Source organism: Heterodontus francisci, chromosome 38 (genome assembly GCF_036365525.1).
Source record: "Heterodontus francisci isolate sHetFra1 chromosome 38, sHetFra1.hap1, whole genome shotgun sequence".
Lineage (NCBI taxonomy): Eukaryota > Metazoa > Chordata > Chondrichthyes > Heterodontiformes > Heterodontidae > Heterodontus > Heterodontus francisci.
This window is the reverse complement of record NC_090408.1, coordinates 40713028-40733710: the sequence shown is the minus strand read 5'-3', so window position 1 is coordinate 40733710 and position 20683 is coordinate 40713028.

The following is a 20683-nucleotide window of genomic DNA, read 5'->3' as shown; positions in this document are numbered from 1 at the left end:
GGTTCGGGGCGGGAGCAGGAAACGGCACCGATACAGTCATCAATGTACCGGAAAAAGAGTTGGGGGAGGGGGCCTGAGTAGGACTGCAACAAGGAATTTTCGACATATCCCACAAAAAGACAGGCATAACTAGGACCCATGCGGGTACCTATAGCAACACCTTTTACTTGAAGGAAGTGAGTGGAGTTGAAGGAGAAGTTGTTCAATGTGAGAATAAGTTCAGCCAGGCGGAGGAGGGTGGTGGTGGATGGGGACTGGTTGGGCCTCTGTTCCAGGAAGAAGCGGAGAGCCCTCAAACCGTCCTGGTGGGGGATGGAGGTGTAGAGCGATTGGACGTCCATAGTGAAGAGGAGGTGGTTGGGGCCAGGAAACTGGAAATTGTCAAAATGACGTAGGGCGTCAGAAGAGTCACCGATGTAGGTGGTAAGAAACTGGACCAGCGGAGAAAAGATAGAGTCAAGATAGGAAGAAATAAGTTCAGTGGGGCAGGAACAGGCTGACACAATGGGTCTGCCGGGACAGTCCTGTTTGTGGATTTTAGGAAGGAGGTAGAAGCGGGCTGTCCGGGGTTGCGGGACTATGAGGTTGGAAGCTGTAAAGGGAAGATCTCCAGAGGAGATGAGGTCAGTGACAGTCCTGTGGACAGTAGCTTGATGTTCGGTGGTGGGGTCATGGTCCGGGGGAAGTAGGAAGAAGTGTCTGAGAGTTGGCGCTGAGCCTCTGCAAGGTAGAGGTTGGTGCGCCATACAACAACAGCACCACCCTTGTCTGCAGGTTTGATGACCATGTCGGGGTTAGACCTGAGAGAACGGAGTGCCTCAAGTTCAGAGGGGGGCAGGTTAGAGTGAGTGAGGGGGGCAGAGAAATTGAGATGACCAATGTCTCGCCGACAGTTTTCAATGAAAAGATCAAGAGCGGGTAAGAGGCCAGGGGGAGGGGTCCAGGTAGAGGGAGAATGCTGGAGGCGGGTGAATGGGTCTGCTGGTCGGGGGGAGGACTCCTGGTCAAAGAAGTGAGCCTGGAGGTGGAGGCGACGGAAGAAGAGCTCAATGTCTTGCCGAGCGCGAAACTCATTGAGGTGGGGGCGTAAGGGGATAAAACTGAGACCTTTGCCTCTGTGAAATTACTGTTTTGAAATGCCCTTATCATTGTAATAGGCTGTGAAGGTATTGTTATTTCACCAGCTACATTTCAACCTCATAAACCCAATAGGAAGCAGTTCATGCTGAAAGAAAGGATTTGCATTTATATAGCACCTTTCATGGACCTCAGGATGTCCTAAAGCGCTTTATAGCCAATGAAATACTGCTTTTTTGAAATGCAGTCAGTTGTAATGTTGGAAAGGTGGCAGCCAATTTATACACAGCAAGATCACAACAAAACACCATGTGACAAGGACATAATAAGCTTTTTTTGGTGAGTCAGACGGCATCTGTGGGGACAGAAACAGAGTTAGTGTTTCAGGTCGTTGACCTTTTATCAGTTCTGATGAAAGGTCATTGCCCTGAGTTAACTCTGTTTCTCTCTCCGCAGATGTTGCCAGAGCTGCTGAGCATTTCAACCATTTTCTTTTTTAATTTCAGATTTCCAGCATCTGCAGTATTTTGCTTTTTTTTTAATGATGAGGGTTGAGGGATAAATATTGGTGGAGGACACACCTGCTCCTCTTTAAATAAGGGTTTCCCTCAGCTCAAGCATTGAGTATAATCAGGCCAGTGCTGGGGAGCTGCTGCACAACAGGACACAAGAGGGAAGAGTAAATTGAAAGAGAAAAATAATTTGAAAAGAAAGTGAATGAAAATAAAGTGTCATTTTAGTGCTATGAACCAATCTGATTATTAATTCATTAGAATAGGCCCAACATCCATTATCTAACCAAGCTGATATATTCAACCTCACTTATTTAAAACATCTCAATTCATTGGGATTGCATCACTGGATATTTACTTATCAATATACTTTGCAAAATTGCTCAGTTTGTGCAATGATCCTCAATCTTGATCAGATTTTCCAGGACGAATGAAGGTTGATCATCAACTATCCCCATCAGACAGCCTGCCCTCACTCTCTAAGCAAACACATCTCAACCATTCACTGCCAAAGGGAGTCAGGCCATTCCATTTTAATATGATAGATTGACAGGTCAGTCTGACCTTAGTCTCTCCAACCTCACATGTACCTGAGCAACGAGTGGGGCACAGAATAACGCTAATCAGCAGTGCAGAATGTCACAGCTGACATCCCCTGTGGCTACAGTGCGTTGTGCCTCCTTGTACTGCTTGATCTCTCTGGACACAGCTCACCGTGCTGTATTGTTCTACGTTATTACCTTTATCCAGCTTCATGGGTCTGTGATTGCATGATACATCACTGAATCCCACTGTAGCCAACACACCTTTTACAATGGCTTCTTTCCCACCCCTGTACTCCAAGGATCTATTCCTGGTGCCATCCTGTTCCTCACCTACACGTTGTCTCTTAGTGACATTGTTGGCACAATGTCAGCTTCAAAATGTATACTGACAACATACAGCTTTACTTCTCCAGCACTTTCTTCAAACCCATTGACAACCTGTGCCCTGCCAAGGGAAAGAAATCTGGAAAATCTCTCTCCAACCCCTTTAGGCGATGAAACTTAGCCCAGGAGACCACTCTGGCCCTGATTAAATGGTGTCTACCTTTTGTATGAGGTAGTCTCCACTCCAGGCAGAAACAGGTCCAGCTCTCGCTAAAGGAATTCTGCAAATTGGAGTTCATCGCACGAGCCGGGACTCTGTTCCACTGGCTCACTATTCTCTGAGAAAAGAACCAGCTCCTGACCCCAATCTTTTTCCTCTTCTATGTTAAAATCACTGCATGAATACAGGCTGTGGAGCAACGCATCGTGAAAAGCTTGCTGGTGTGTTTAGATCAAGTGACGGGTTTAAGTAGTGTCCTGAAGTTGTCCAAAGTTGGAACTGACTGATGTACGAATTAATAGGGTATGAAGACATGAACACTGCTATTAGTAAAGTTACATATCTGGGAAAAAGTATTTCAGTAAAAATAATGTTCCACAAACAACCCATAAAATGCTGATATAATTAAGAATCTAGTGAACCTTATGTCATCCTTTCCAAATGTCTCAGACATTTCAAATGGCATCTCAAAGACACTGCACATCCATACAGTGAAACATTGTGATTGGCGCAGGTTACACGATCTGTTACACGATCCATTCTGATTGCCTCAATTATCCCGTTGACGAACTGAAAACCAATTAAAATCTCGTTCCATTCATTAGTTCCCCTTCAAGTCACACACCATCCTGACTTGGAACTATATCGCCGTTCCTTCACTGTCGCTGGGTCAAAATCCTGGAACTCCTTTCCTAACAGCACTGTGGGTAAACCTACCCCACATGGACTGCAGCGGTTCAAGAAGGCAGCTCACCACCACCTTCTCAAGTGCAATTAGGGATGGACAATAAATGCTGGCCTGGCCAGCGACGCCCACATCCCATGAATGAATTTAAAAAAATTCAGACCTGCAAAGATTCCAAACAGCAGCAATGAGGAAGTCACAAAACTACACAATCAAATCGTGCCGTTGTGTTTATTTTCAGTCAGCAATTAGTACGAAATGAAGCATTCAAATAGTTTCTGCACCATATTTCCAGCTCCCGCTTTCCTCCACTCAGATCGATACACATGGTTAAAAGTGGCGTTTACAACATAACAAAGACATAAACACTCCTCCGCCCCCACCACACACACAGTGCTACAGAAATTGGGAGGTTTGCAGAAATGCCGTCCTCTTTTGCCATGGCTGTGACATCGGGCAGAGCTGAATAACAGGACTGTGAACATTTACTGAATCAGGAGATATTTTTGATGGCAAAAGCAAATCCACTTGAACTTTGTGGTTTCACATCTCCCTAATTAACTCCCGTACTGAGGGAGAGATCGTGTCTAACTAACTTGATTGAATTTTTTGAGTAGGTGACTAGATGTGTAGATCAGGGTAAAGCAGGTGATGTAGTCTACATGGACTTCACTAAGGCTTTTGATAAGGCCCCACATGGGAGATTGGTTAAGAAGGTAAGAGCCCATGGGATCCTGGGCAATTTGGCAAATTGGATCCAAAATTGTCTTAGTGGCAGGAGGCTGAGGGTGATGGTCGAGGGTTGTTTCTGCGAGTGGAAGCCTTGAACCAGTGGGGTACCGCAGGGATCAGTGCTGGGACCCTTGCTGTTTGTAGTCTACATTAATGATTTAGACGTGAATATAGGAGGTATGATCAGTAAGTTCGCGGATGACACGAAAGTTGGTGGTGTTGTAAATCTTCTTTTTTCTTCTTTGGCCTCCTTGTCTCGAGAGACAATGGGTAAGCGCCTGGAGGTGGTCAGTGGTTTGTGCAGCAGCGCCTGGAGTGGCTATAAAGGCCAATTCTAGAGTGACAGACTTTTCCACAGGTGCTGCAGATAAAATTGGTTGTCGGGGCTGTTACACAGTTGGCTTTCTCCTTGCGCTTCTGTCTTTTTTCCTGCCAACTGCTAAGTCTCTTCGACTCGCCACACTTTAGCCCCGCCTTTATGGCTGCCCGCCAGCTCTGGCGATCGTTGGCAACTGACTCCCACGACTTGTGATCAATGTCACAGGACTTCGTGTTGCGTTTGCAGACGTCTTTAAAGCGCAGCCATGGACGGCCGGTGAGTCTGGTACCAGTGACGAGCTCGCTGTACAATGTGTCCTTGGGGATCCCTCCATCTTCCATGCGGCTCACATGGCCAAGCCATCTCAGGCGCCACTGGCTTAGTAGGGTGTATATGCTGGGGATGTGGGCCGCCTTGAGGACTTCTGTGTTGGAGATACGGTCCTGCCATCTGATGCCAAGTATTCTCCGGAGGCAGCGAAGATGGAATGAATTGAGATGTCGCTCTTGGCTGACGTATGTTGTCCAGGCCTCGCTGCCGTGTTGTAAATAGTGAGGAGGAAAGCCTTAGATTACAGGGCGATATAGATGGGCTGGTAAGATGGGCGGAGCAGTGGCAAATGGAATTTAATCCTGAGAAGTGTGAGGTGATGCATTTTGGGAGGACTAACAAGGCAAGGGAATATACAATGGAAGGTAGGATCCTAGGAAGTACAGAAGGTCAGGGGGATCTTGGTGTACTTGTCCATAGATCACTGAAGGCAGCAGCACAGGTAGATAAGGTGGTTAGGAAGGCATATGGGATACTTGCCTTTATTAGCCGAGGCATAGAATATAAGAGCAGGGAGGTTACGATGGAGCTGTATAAAATGCTAGTTAGGTCACAGCTGGAGTACTGTGTACAGTTCTGGGCACCACACTATAGGAAGGATGTGATTGCACTGGAGAGGGTGCAGAGGAGATTCACCAGGATGTTGCCTGGGCTGGAGCATTTCAGCTATGAAGAGAGACTGAAAAGGCTAGGATTGTTTTCCTCAGAGCAGAGAAGGCTGAGGGGGGACATGATTGAGGTGTACAAGATTATGAGGGCATTGATGGATTAGATAGGAAGAAACTTTTTTCCCTTAGCAGAGGGGTCAATAACCAGGGGGCATAGATTTAAGGTAAGGGGCAGGAGGTTTAGAGGGGATTTGAGGAAAAAAAATTCCACCCAGAGGGTGGTTGGAATCTGGAACACACTGCCTGAAGAGGTGGTAGAGGCAGGAACCATCACAACATTTAAGAAGTATTTAGATGAGCACTTGAAACGTCATAGCATACAAGGCTATGGACCAAGTGCTGGAAAATGGGATTAGAATAGGTAGGTGCTGGATGGCTGGCACAGACATGATGGGCTGAAGGGCCTGTTTCTGTGCTGTATGACGCTATGACTCTATGACAGAGTCAATATAACAGCAGCAAAGTGACATTTCACAGAAGAAGCAAAATCATGACAAACTCCAGCCCCCCCTGACCTCAGTAGAATATGCTGGCCTCATCAACACAGACCTGGACATCTCCATAGTTCACAGTCCTATCAAATCTAAATACTCCAGTGCATAGACAATGCTAAATTAATAAAAGAATTCTGATGAAAGGCCATTGACTTGAATGTCAACTCTGATTCTCTCTCTACAGATGCTGCCCGATCCACTGAGTATTTCCAGCATTCTCTGTTCTTATTTCAGATTCCCAGCATCTGCAGTATTTTGCTTTTGTTTTATGTTAAATTAACATCCGACTCAAGTCATAACTCTTCACTTGTCCCAGAGGACCAACAATTGAAGGAACGGAAGACTTCATTTGCACATTATCTTTCTCATGTTTCGGAGTACAGCTCAAAATGCTTTTGAGAGTTTCTTTGAAATGGCGTGACTGTCATGTGAGTGAACACTGCAGCCCTATTGTGCATAGCAAGATCCCAAGAGATGAATCGCAAGTTAATCCATTTTTAGTGGTGCTGATTGGAAACATCGTGGTTTATCGCACAAAAGGAGGCCAGTTGGCCCATTATGATTATGCTAGCTTTTTGCTAGATCAATCCTAAACTAATCTCACAGTCTCCCCCTAGCCTTGTCCTTCCTGTCCTTGAAATATTTATCCAATTTTCCCTTGAACGATACAATGGTCTCTGCTTCGATCATTCCCTTTGGTAAAGCACTCCATGCAACAAACCTCATCATTAAGAGATTTCTCTTAGCCTCACATTTCCAGTGATCATTTTAAACTGATTGCCCTCTGACATTGACACAGGAAACTCCCCAGCTCTTCTTTCAATAGTGCTGTAGGATCTTTAACACCCACCCGAGGGGACAGATGAGGCCTCAGGTTAACGTCTCATCCAACCATGCAGCACTTAGAACTGGGAGTGTCAGTCGAGATTACGTGCTGAAATCTGAAGTCTCTGGAGAGGCACCTGAACCCTTCTGATTTAGATGGCTGTGTGTCCCATCAGTGGAGTGCTTTCCTCTTTTGGCTTCTAGAATTCATCCCACAACCGAAGGATTGAGAGGAACAGCAACATAAACACTTAGCACTTTTAATATTGTAAACTGTCCCCAAAAGACTGTGACTAGATATTGAGCTGGAGCTGAAGCCCAATCCAGGACCTTGAGCACAAAATCCACACTGACACTCTCAGTGCAGTACTGAGGGAGTGCTGCACTGTTGGAGTGCTATCTTTCAGATGAGATGTTAAACCGAGGCTCCGTCTGTCCTCTCAGGTGGATGTAAAAGGTCCCATGGCACTATTTTGAAGAAGAGCAGAGCAGTTCTCCCCGGTGTCCTGGCCAATATTTATCCCTCAATCAACATCACTAAAACAGATTATTTGGTAATCATCGCATTGCTGTTTGTGGGATCTTGCTGTGTGCAAATTGGCTGCCATGTTCACAGCGCTGCAACAGTGACTATACTTCAAAAGTACTTCATTGGTTGCAAAGCACTTTGGGATGTCCTGAGGTTGTGAAATGTGCTATAAAAGTAAATAAAAATCTATTTGATTGAAGAGATAGACTTTGAGGCGTCTTTTGAGGGTGGGGAGATATAACAGGGAAAGGAGTACATGAGAAGTGCTGAAAGCTGGGATGTGCTGATTGCAGGATCTGCAGTCAATGATGAAGTGGAGAGATGTAATTCTATTCAGACAATTAGAAAATCCATCAATTTTTACTACACAGAATGGATCAAGGCAATCACAGAATAAACATTTAAGAATGTTCTTGAGAACAATTGAGCTGCAAGCTTGACTCTTTACAAACCCTAAGCAATAATGAATATTATATTTAGCATTGCTGATAAATTGCACTCTGAAATTCATTTTGCAACAACACAAGGACAAATATGTAAACCTAGTCCTGTATGAATTATTGCTATTGCATAATGCCCTTATCAAGTGCTGAATGTGAGCTCTGCATTATTAAAAATATGCCCAGACCTCCCTATCTTTTATTGATAAATTGTAGTCTGAAATGGATTTTGAAATGTTGAAGGGACAAGTACCTTAACCTAAATCCACCGTGAAATATTAGTGGTTTTCACCCTTGAGTCCTTATTAAATCCTGCTTGTGTGAACATTATTAAAACTTCATTTTTTTTATCATAATTCTAACCCTGTTATGATTGTGCTATGGATAAGTGAGAAAAAAATGAAAGTTCAGGAGCCATTCCTGATAAAGACTTAGTGTTGAGATAGTGAGCAACGTGTATAACAGTTCAAGTCCCATTTACCCATCACACCCATGCCTGCTGGCCTACATTGGCCTCCAATCCAGCAGCAACTTGATTTTAAAATTCTCCTTTTTTTAGAATCCCTCCCTGGCCTCGCCCTTCCCGATCTCTGAAATCTCCTCCAGCCCCGCAACCCTCTGAAATATCTGCACTCCTCCATTTCTGGCTTCTTGAGCATCCCCTATTTTAATTGCTCCTTCATTGGTTGCTGTGCCTTCAGCTGCTTGGGCCTTTAGCTCTGGAATTCCCTGCCTAACCCTCTGTGCCTCTCTACTTCTCTCTCCTCTTTTAAACTTTGGTAGCACTCTTGCCTCTGAGTCACAAGATTCCGGGTTAAAGTCCCAAGGTTTGAGCACAAAAATCAAGGCTGACACTCCAGTGTAGTACTGAGGGAGTGCTGTACTGTCGGAGATGCCGTCTCTCAGATGAGACGTTAAAACAAGGCCCCATCTGCCTGCTCGGGTGGATGTAAAAGATCCCCTGGCACGAATTTGAAGAAGAGCAGGGGTGTTTCCCCAGTGTCCTGACCAATATTTATCCCTCAATCAACATCGCAAAAACAGATTTTCTGGTCATTATTTCATTGCTGTTTGTGGGATCTTGCTATGCGCAAATTGGCTGCTGCGTTTCCTAAATTACAACAGTGGCTATACTTCAAAAGTACTTCCTTGGCTGTAAAGCGCTTTGAGATGTCCGGTGGTTGTCAAAGGTGATATATAAGAACATAAGCACATGGGAACTAGGAGCAGGAGTAGGCAATTCAGCCCCTCGAGCCTGCTCCGCCATTCAATACGATCATGGCTGATCTCACCTCGGCCTCAACTCCACTTTCCTGCCCGTTCTCCATAACCCTTCAACCCATTACTAATTAAAAATCTGTCTATCTCCTCATTAAATTTACTCAATGTCCCGGTATCCACCGCACTCTGGGGTAGTGAATTCCACAGACTCACGACCCTTTGAGAGAAGTAATTTCTCCTCATCTCTGTTTTAAATCTGCTACCTCGTGTCCTAAATCTATGACCTCTCATTCTACATTGCCCCACAAGAGGAAACATCCTCTCTACATCTACTTTGTCAATCCCCTTAATCATCTTATATACCTCAATTATATCTCCTCTCATTCTTCTGAACTCTAGAGAGTAAAGGCCTAAACTGCTCAATCTCTCTTCATAAGACAAGCCCCTCATCTCTGGAATCAATCTAGTGAACCTCCTCTGAACTGCCTCCAAAGCAACTACATCCCTCCTCAAGTAAGGGGACCAAAACTGTACGCAATACTCCAGGTGCGGTCTCACTAATGCCTTGTACAGTTGCAGCAACACTTCCAAACACAACAACAATCCAAGTCTTTCTTTTGGAAAACCTAACTTTTCGATCAAACTTTTGTTCACCTGTCCTAACATCTCCTTAATAGAAGCAAAATACTGCAGATACTGGAAGTCTGAAATAAAAACAGAAAGTGCTGAAAATACTCAGCCGACCAGACAGCATCTGTAGAAGGTCACAGATGAAAGGTCACGGACCTGAAACGTTAACTCTGTTTCTCTCTCCACAGATGCTGCCTGACCTGCTGAGTATTTCCAACACTTTCCATTTTTATTTCTAATAAATCTTAATGTGGCTCGGTGTTAAATTTTGTTTGGTAATGCTCCTGTGAAGTACTTTAGGACGTTTTACTAAAGACACTATATCAATGGAAGTCGTTATTGTTGTTGAAGAGCACACAAGGTATGGGGTCAAAGAGTTGATTCAGGGTCCGAATCTACCTTCACATTCAATTCAGGATGTGTTCATCCTGTTTAATGGCAAGGTATCCCAAATAAAACAGGATAGTTCTGAGGTCTGTGTTCAAAAGAAACTGAAACTGTTAATCTGTTCGCCTCGTGAACCAAAGCTGCTTCATGTTTCTTGTACTATGATGTTAGAAATGCACTGCCCTTGACACAACTATCCAGCCACAATTCTAGGTACTGGCGAGACAACACAGAGCCTCTGAATTGCCAAGACTCTGGCCACTGGTTTAGGTTTCCCTTTGAGATCCTTTGGACTGAGTGGCCACTGCTAGTTTCTTCCCCAGAAAGCTCCTAATACCTGCTAACCTGGCCTATTCCTACATGAAATATCATATTACACATTGCTTTTTCAATTTCTTCAGGCATAATTGGATGCTGAGGTTTGCATTATTAAACAACTAATTCAACCCTCCTCAGAAATGTAATTTTTGTTCTGACAAATTGCACTCCAGAATTAGTTCCCGAATGGTGTAATGTTTGCATTCTGAAAGGACAGCTTAACCTTCATCGTAAATTGATTTAGTAAAAGGACACACAAATTTCCATTGAACTTGGAAGCTATTGGCTCATGAGCTATTTGTCCCATTACATTTGCTTCCTCTCTGTCTCTTGTCAATCTTTCCCTCCTCTTTTGGTGATGTTGACTCCTTGCCATAATATGGTTCCAGAGATGATAAGCAGCCTCTCTGGTACCTTGCCCGAGTGACCAGTATTCATCTTTGAGTCTTGATACTCAGTGTTATTCAGTTATTCGGCCTTGGGTGTGAACTTAAAGGAGCCTCATCCTGTCCTTGCTCATTGTCCCTCCATGGCTTCGCACTGCCCCCCCCCCCCTTTATCTCTGTAACCTCTTCCAGCTCTACAATCCTCAGAGATATCCTCACTTCTCCAATTCTGGACTCTTGCACATTCCTTTTGCTCCATCATTGGTGGCCGTGCCTTCAGCTGCCTGGCTCCCAAGCTGTGGAATTCCCTCCCTAAACCTCTCCGCCTCTCTACTGCTCTCTCCTCCTTTAAAATTCTCCTTAAAACCTACCTCTTTGACCAAGCTTTTGGTTGCCTGTCCTACTATCTCCTTATGTGGCTCGGTGTCATATTTTGTTTCATTACGCTCTTGTGAAGCTACGTTAAAGACACTATATCAATGTAAGTCGTTGGTCTCGTTGATGGAGTTGTTTTGGAATACATGATGCAATTTGTCTGCAGGGAGAAAGGGAGATTCCTTAAGATTGCACAACAGGGAACTTACTCTTTGTGGGAAAAATGGTCTGATTCACATCGGACAAAATAATTTATGAATGCTGTGGAAATGATTGTATTCTGAGATGCATGGTGAGCACGCAATGAGGATCCACAGAGAAACAGTGATCTATTGGAACAGAACTTGTGTGTGACCCTTTGCTGTGGGAGGATGGGAGTTCCTGAATTGAACCCCAAAAAGCTTCTGCTTTCAAATTAGTGAAGGGTGAAGGCCCATAGTTCAGGACACCACCACAGCTCAAAAGACAAGAGGAGTCCAAACTTGGGTTTTAAAGGCAAGTCAATTGTAAGGGAACAAGAAGGTTGAGGGATGTCGACAATTGTACAGCTTTGAGGTCCTGGAAAGGATTGAGTTGAGAGGCTTCACCTTACCGGGGTGACGCACTGTCCCTTCTGCATTCCGTCTCAGAAGCCAGTTTCTTGCATCCAGTGTGGTGACCCAGAGTCAAACTCTCTTTAACCCATGTTACACCTGAACAAGGGATATTTGATGCTGGCACTATTTTAAAAGGTGCTCCTGTTAGCAGTCTTTCTAAGCTGACCGAGGGACTGCTGCCATCTTTCAGATGAGGCGTTAAACTGAGGTCTTGTCTACCTGCTCAAGTGGTCAGAAAACACTCCATGACACACTTTCGAAGAACAGCAGAGGGTTCTCCACGGAGTCCTGGACCAATATTTATCCCTCTTCCAACGCAAGAGACAGATTATCTGGTCAATATCATATTGCTATTTGCGGGATCTTGCTATGTGCTAATTGGATATTGTATTTGCCTACTTTACAACAGGGACTACACTTCAAAAGTACTTCATTTGCTGTAAAGTGTTTCGGGATGTCCTGACGTCATGAAAAGTGCTATAGAAATGCAAATTCTTTCTACTTTGTTTCTTTGACTCTCAGTGAGCAACAGGGTAGTTACAAAGAATTAATAATAATTACTATTAATAATTAATCATTATTGCCCACTCCTTAGTCTATTAAATTTATGCATTGAGATATTTACATAGTTAAAAGTGATTAATGTGCATGATGTAGGAACGTTAGGAACCGGAGTAGACCATTCAGTTCCTTGGATCTGCTCTGCCATTCAGTCAGATCTGAGCTTATCTGCACTTCAACCCATTCACCTGCCTGAGCCCCATATCCCTAGATATCCTTATCCAACAAAATTCTATTCATCTCAGTCTTGAAAGCTTCACATTTCCTAACATCCTTGGAGAGATGAGATAACTGCAGTTACTGATATTCCCTCATGCCCACCTAGCTCTGCAATCTTTCTGATTTATATCTTCTTCTTCTTTGGCCTCCTTGTCTCGAGAGACAATGGGTAAGCACCTGCAGGTGGTCAGTGGTTTGTGGAGCAGCGCCTGGAGTGGCTATGAAGGCCAATACTAGAGTGGCAGACTCTTCCACAGGTGCTGCAGATAAAATTGGTTGTTGGGGCTGTTACACAGTTGGCTCTCTCCTTGCGCTTCTGTCTTTTTTCCTGCCAACTGCTAAGTCTCTTCGACTCGCCACACTTTAGCCCCGCCTTTATGGCTGTCCGCCAGCTCTGGCGATCGCTGGCAACTGACTCCCACGACTTGCGATCAATGTCACAGGACTTCATGTCGTGTTTGCAGACATCTTTAAAGCGGAGACATGGACGGCCGGTGGGTCTGATACCAGTGGCGAGCTCGCTGTACAATGTGTCTTTGGAGATCCCTCCATCTTCCATACGGCTCACATGGCCAAGCCATCTCAAGCGCCGCTGACTCCGTAGGGTGTATATGATGGGGATGCTGGCTGCCTCGAGGACTTCTGTGTTGGAGATACGGTCCTGCCACCTGATGCCAAGGATTCTCCGGAGGCAGCGAAGATGGAATGAATTGAGACGTCGCTCTTGGCTGACATACATTGTCCAGGCCTCGCTGCTGTCGAGCAAGGTGCTGAGGGCACAGGCTTGATATACTTGGACTTTTGTGTTCCGTGTCAGTGCGCCATTTTCCCACACTCTCTTGGCCAGTCTGGACATAGCAGTGGAAGCCTTTCCCATGCGCTTATTGATTTCTGCATCGAGAGACAGGTTACTGGTGATAGTTGAGCCTAGGTAGGTGAACTCTTGAACCACTTCCAGAACGTGGTCGCCAATATTGATGGATGGAGCATTTCTGACGTCCTGTGCCATGATGTTTGTTTTCTTGAGGCTGATGGTTAGGCCAAATTCATTGCAGGCAGCTGCAATCCTGTCAATGAGACTCTGCAGACACTCTTCAGTGTGAGATGTTAATGCAGCATCGTCAGCAAAGAGGAGTTCCCTGATGAGGACTTTCCGTACTTTGGACTTCGCTCTTAGACGGGCAAGGTTGAACAACCTGCCACCTGATCTTGTGTGGAGGAAAATTCCTTCTTCTGAAGTCTTGAACGCATGTGAGAGAAATATATATATATTTAAATATCACCATTTCTTCATTGTCGTTGGTTCAAAGTCCTGGAACTCCATGCCTAACAGCATTCTCAGGTACCTTCACCACATGGACTATAATAGTTTAAGAAGACCCAACACCAGCACCTTCTCAAGGGCAACTAGAGATGGGCAATAAATGCTGGCCTTGCCAGTGAAGCCCACATCCCAAGAATTACTATTAGAAAAACCCCAGTTGATCCATACATGCACTTTCTAACAGGAGTGTCTGGACAGCAGGCAGGCAGGAACTGATAGAACCATGGGATCTTACAGCACAGAAGGATGACATTCAGCCCTTTGTGCCTGTGAAAGAGCTGTCCAATTTAGTCCCATAGCCCAGCTTTTTTCACATTGTCCTGCAAATTAGCCCTCTTCAATTGCTCTTTGAAAGCTCCAATGGAATCTAATTCCACCAAATGTTCAGGTAGCACATTCCAGATCTTGACAACCCTCTGTGTGAAAAAATTTCTCTTTATTTCCTCTCGAAATCTGTGACCTCTGGATACCGACCCACTTGTCAGAGGAAACAGTTTCTCTCTACTTGTTCCATCAAAACCTCTCATCATTTTGAGTACCTCTATTAGATCTCCCATTAATTGTCTCCACTGTAAGGAAAACAATTCCATCTTCACCAATTTCTCCACATAACTGAAGTCCCTTGTTTATGGGACTGTGAATTTTCATCTTTCTACAATCATCCAGTCTAGAAGGGTAATACAGATCATAAGTTCAGCCTCAGACTGTGCTCCTGGCAATAAGGCTCCATGCTGGAAGAGTAAAGACAGAACATTACCAACATGAGATGTCAGTGCACCCAACACAATCCAGGGACTAAACCTTATGGGGGTGGAAATTACAGGGTCAAATTTTGAGGACAGTTTGTATAATCTTGGCTTATGTTTCCTCGAGTTGACAAGATTGAGGGGTAAACTAATCCAGGTTTTAAAATGATAGAAGGATTCAATAGAGTAGGTATGGAGAAAGTATTTCCACTGGTGGTGGATCCAGAACAAGGGGGCATAATCTTAAAATTAGAGCTAAGCCAATTGGGAGTGAAATTGGAAAGCACTTCTTCACGTGAAGAGTATTGATAATCTAGAATTGTTTTCCTCAAGACTGAGATTGATGGACTTTTGTTAGTTATGCATATGAAGAGATAAGGAGCAAAGGCGAGTAAATGGAGTTGAGGCACAGGGCAGCCATGTTCCAATTGAATGGCAGAACAGACTTGAGGGCTGAATGGCCTTCGCCTGATGCTATGGTTCTGGATACATCACCGCACTGGGCTTTCACCCACAGAGCTTGCAGGAGTCATAAACTGATTTTCTAAGCTGAGGTTGGCAGTTCCTTGTCTCCTCCACACTGACACACCACAAACATAACATACTGCATGTGTGAAACCATTTCCTGTATTTTGCAAGTAACGGTTCCTGTGGCTGTTGAGAAGCTACTTGCAATTCAACAACTCAGAGAGGATAAAAGAAAGACTTTAAGGAAGAACTTGAATTTATATAGCGCCTTTCATGACCTCAGGATATCCCAAAGCGTTTTACATCTAATGAAGTACTTCTGAAGTGCAGTCACTGTTGTAATGTAGGAAAAGGAGCAGCCAATTTGTACGCAGCAAGATTCCACAAACAGCAATGTGATAATGACCAGATCATCTGTTTTAGTGATGTTGTTTAATATTGGCCAGGACATCGGGGAGAACCTGCCTGCTTGTCTTCAAAACAGTGCCATGGAATCATTTATGCCCTGATGAAATTGGACCTTGGTTTAACATCTCATGTGAAAGATGGCACATCCAACAGTACAGCATTCCCTCGGTACTGCCTAAATCTTGCAGGATTTGTGCATGTGTATCTATAACACTGGTAGCGGTTATATGCTCATATCGTGCATTTGGTACTAACGGGGGTTCATGCAAAACCATTTCCTGTGCTTTGCAAGTAACAGTTTATGCTCCTGCTAGTCTGCAGTTCAGGCAGGGCGCCTATAGACATGGGTCCCGGGTGGGGCACATGCACAAGGGAATAAGGTGAGGTCTAGGACCTTGACAACACTTTTGTTAGCTCCAGACTAGATGATTCCAGTGCTCTCCTGGCTGCCTCCCATCTTCCACTCTCCATAAACTTGAGCTCATCCAAAACTCTGCGGCCCCTATTGTAACTTGACCAAGTCTTGTTCACCCATCACCCCTGTGCTCACTGACCAGTTCTGGTCACCACACTATAGGAAGGAAAGGGTGCAGAGGAGATTCACCAGGATGTTGCCTGCGGTGGAGCATTTCAGCTATGAAGAGAGACTGAAAAGGCTAGAGTTGTTTTCCTTAGAGCAGAGAAGGCAGATGAGGGGACCTGATTGAGGTATACAAAATTATTAGGGGCATCGATAGGATAGATAGGAAGAAACTTTTTCCCTTAGCAGAGGGGTCAATAACCAGTGGGCATAGATTTAAGGTAAGGGGCAGAAGGTTTAGAGGGGATTGAGGAAAAATTTTTCACCCAGAGGGTGGTTGGAATCTGGAACACACTGCCTGAAGAGGTGGTAGAGGTAGGAACCCTCACAACATTTAAGAATTATTTAGATGAGCACTTGAAACGCCATAGCATACAAGGCTACAGGCCAAGTGCTGGAAAATGGGATTAGAATAGATAGGTGCTTGATGGCCAGCACAGACATGATGGGCCGAAGGGCCTGTTTCTTTGCTGTATAACTCTATGACTGTATGACCTACATTGGCTCCTGGTCTGGTAACGCCTCAATTTTAAAATTCTCATCCTTGTATTCAAATCCTTCCATGGCCTCATGCCCTCCCTACTCATTTAGCCATCATCCGTGCCCATCAAACGCAGTGTGTTTAAGAAGCTGTAATCAGGGAAACTTTTCAATTTATAATGTCATTTATACTTATGCCATGAAAATGCATTCAAAGAAACCCAAAGTACAGAGTAGGTGTCGGCGAGGATGAATTAAAAAAAACGCTCAACAAATTACAATTAAAAGGCCAGAAAATCTGATTGTGATGTTGAGAGACCCTTCAGCTGGAGGATGTTCGTGTTTGAGAGATTAAGGGCGGGGGGAGGGGAGGATGTGGGTGGTGGGGTGGCTGCATGTTATGGGTGGAAATTTGTATGAATGGAGGGTTTGGTTGACAGGCTTATAGGACCCAGGAGACTTGGGCATGTTATACCTAAGCGTGTAAAGTATTCACCCCCAAAATTCCCAATCTTTCAAGCCACGTAATTGGCTTGTGCCCAGCTTGCACGTGCAAGGAGGTTATGCTAAACCTGTATAAAACATTAATTTGGCCTCCAGTCAGTCAATTCTGGGCACCACACTTTCGAAGGGGCATGAAGTTTTTCAGAGAGTTCAGAGGAGATTTACTAGAATGGTTCCAATGATGAAGGATTACAGTTAAGTGCATAGACTGGAGAAGCTGGGGTTGTTTTCCTTAGAGTAAAGAAAGCTAAGAGGAGGTTTGATGGAAGTGATTGAAATCATTAAGGGTTTAGACAAAATAAATAAAGAGAAAACTGTTTCCAGTGACTGAAAGGTTGATAACCAGAGGACACAGATTTAAGGTGATTGGCAAAAGAACCAAAGGTGACAAGAGGAACTTTTTTGTGCAGTGAGTGGTTATTAGGATTTGGGCCAGGATTTTGTGTGGCCCCCTGAGGCAGGGTCAGAGGTGGGGGGGGCACGAAGTATTGTGATGGGTGGCGGGCGGAGTGGGGAGGCGGAGGAGCCATCTCCTCTCCGTCACCAACAATTTTCCCAGGAGTGGGATAGATCGATGACAGCCCTCCCACCCAGATGCCAACTGAGGTCCTTAAGAGGCCTATTAACAGCCAATTAAGTGTCTCTTCCTGCGCCACTGGGATCTTACCAGCTGCGACGGTGGAGGGGGGAGGTGCTCCTTCACATGGACAGGACGCCTTGCAACACGAGGCGTCCTCCCTGTGGGCTTGGTGGGGGTGTATCTCCTTCGTGGGCAATTTGTGGAGGACCCCACCAGGAGCCAGTTTTCCCCCCGGGACTCCCCTCCCCCTGGACTGGATGACACTCCCCAGCACCCCCTTGCCGGGGCTTTCCGGACTTGAAGAAGAAAAACCTGTAGTAATATGGGGCAATAGTGGGAGAGTGGGATTAACTGAGTTGCTCTTTGAAAGGGACAGCACAGACTCGATAGGCCGAACAGTCTCCTTCTCTGCTGTACTATTTTATGATTCCATAAAATGCAGAGGGAATTCCAGCCTTAAATCCAATATAATGCATTTTGTGCTTTGAGGTTGCAAAGAGGCTAAATACCATACGAGTGTTTTCTCAAGTAACGACTGATAGGGTGACTCAGTGTCCTCCTGGAAAAATGCAAAGCAAACATTGTTTGTGTGACGTTCCATTATGATATCACATGTAAATGACCTGTAATTTTCTGCATGAATTATGTTATTATATGTTAAGGTTTATTTTTTAATAAACATGGTATCTCTATAATGCTTATTGCGATTTTTAGATTCCGTATCATTCTGTCTATCACCACTGCCCCCAAAGGTATTCAAGTAAGAATTAAGATGAAAATAGTCAGACGTTGCTTACAATCAATGTCCAACCGTATCAGTTAAGAGGATTTTGTGGCCCAACATGTAATATTGTGGAAGGGTCAATTTTCTATCAAAGGCAAGACTGAGTATTCCCAGGTTTGGCACAGAGTGAACCATATGCAATGCGGAGTTTCCTTTACTATGCTATATCCCATCAGTCTTGCCTCAATCCAAATGCAGAAATGGAAGGACAGTGCACCTATTATGGGACTGAGCACCATGTCAGACATTGGCCAGAAGTTGCTGTTCCACTCCACTGTTTTTTTTGACGCAATTAGCCCAAAATTGGCGAAACCCAAGCAAAAGATGACAGAATTTTAAGCAAGTTATGTTCAGTGCAACTCAAGTTTCTGTGATCTTTTGAGATGGTTTAAAACACGTTGTCTTGAAGTTGGCCCCAGTCACAAAACTGGCCGCGCCCCCGATCGAATTAATCATCAGAGTGAAGTTCTGCTAATTGCACCCATTTGCAGGTCTTCAAGGAGGCTCTAAAAATTAAGCTGACCTCTTCAGGCGCAAGGACATTAAAGGGAGAAATTTAAAAGCTTTTGAAATTTAAAAAAAATATGTGTACTGCAATATAACTAGCAAATGGTTCTATCTAGTTTTTAAAAGTCATTTTCAATCATTTTAAATCAGTTTACCTGCAGGTGGTAGATTGATGCTGTGATTTAAAATGCTTATTTTTGTGATAAACTCATTTTTGGCTGTATTAATCAAAATGCACCAAGTTACCACTTAAATATCTCAAGAAATATTTTTTAAAGCGAAATTTAAAAGAAAGGTTATGTTCTAAAATGCTGCCCAATTCACTAATTCATGGCATTCGGCGATATGCTAGTAAGTTTGAACAGAAACTCGAGAAAAATAAATCACTTCTCAAAATAGGCACAATTTTGGGGGCAATTTGCGCTGGGATTGCCGATTGTACCCAAAGCAAGAACTGTACTTTTTAATTCTAATTAATTACCACAAATGCAAAGATACTTGCGTTGTTTAATGATTAAACTGGCTCAAGTGTTCATTAGCAAAAGGTTAAATGAGGTCTGACGTCAGGGAGCTGTTAGCGCACAAAAACAGCCAACAAGGAATGAGGGTTGTGGAAGCCAAAAAAAAATCATTTAAGAGACAGTTGGATCTAGGACTGCACGTCATTTCTGGATGAATGAACTAAAGTGGGCCAAGTAGTCTTTCTCAATTACATCCGTCTTGTGATCTGTTGAAGGGTGGAAAAGTGTCATTGGTTTTGAATGTGCTCTTGAGGATATTGGCTGCTGTTGTTTCATATCTTACAGGCATCTTGTCAACCTGTCAAATGTTAAAATCACCAATTACTGAGTCCGTCTACTTTATCTCATTATCACTGGTGGCCATCACAGAAAATGCTGCTTTCAAAGCGTTTCTTCTCTTATCAGATCAGAGCTTTGCCTTGTGGCACATCACCCACTTAGCTCACCTAAGACAAGCTGGGGTCCTCAGGCCTCTGGCACCCTGTCGAGACTTTCCATGGTGTCCTCCAAGTAATGTAAAATTGCTCACCGAGCACTTAAGTGAATCAGCGGTGGCTGGAAGTGAGCTTGTTAGTGGGCAGGCGGGAGCAGAGTGACCAGTGTGGAGTGGGCAGGCTCTCTCCCTCGAAGGGGAGCATGCATGGATAGACAGAACCTGCAGTGAGAAGCAGGCGCACGTATCTGTAGGTAAACATATTTTCTCTCAAAAGAATTATTAAACACATTATCAAAACACTCTTTCCAAGCAACACTTTCATATTATGAGTACTATGTAGTATTATAATTTAGATGGGCGGAGGGGTGTCCGACTTTGTGTTTCAACACTGAAAATTAGCAAAGAGTTGCTACAAGCAACCAGTACAATACATATAGATATATGATTGTTATTTCATATAATGTAGCATCATGTTAAATCCTAAAGGATGTGGAATAACACAAATGAAAAGAATGATCCTTACACCTCTAGTACCAGAGCTCAAGTGCAAGCTACACTGACAGGATGAAAGTCTACTCAGTGTGTTGGCTATAAAGACCTTACGGGAACAGCTTGTACCTGGACATGCACCTGAAGTGCTGTAACCTGCAAGGCTATGGACCAGGTGCTGGAAGGTGGGATTAGATTGGGGGGGGGGGGGGGGCTAGTTTTTTCGGCTGGCGCAGACACGATGGGCTGAATGGCCTCCTTCTGTGCTGTAACATTTTTAAGGTTCTATGGTTTAATCCACTTTCCGGTGAGCCTGGGCCTACAGAACAAAACTCTCCCTAATTTGACATTTGCCCCTTCCCCTTCTCCCTCCTTCTTCTTCCCAGCACCTTCCTCTTTCCCCTTCACCATCTCCACCCCTTTTCTTGACAACAACTTGCATTTATATAGCGCCTTTAACGTA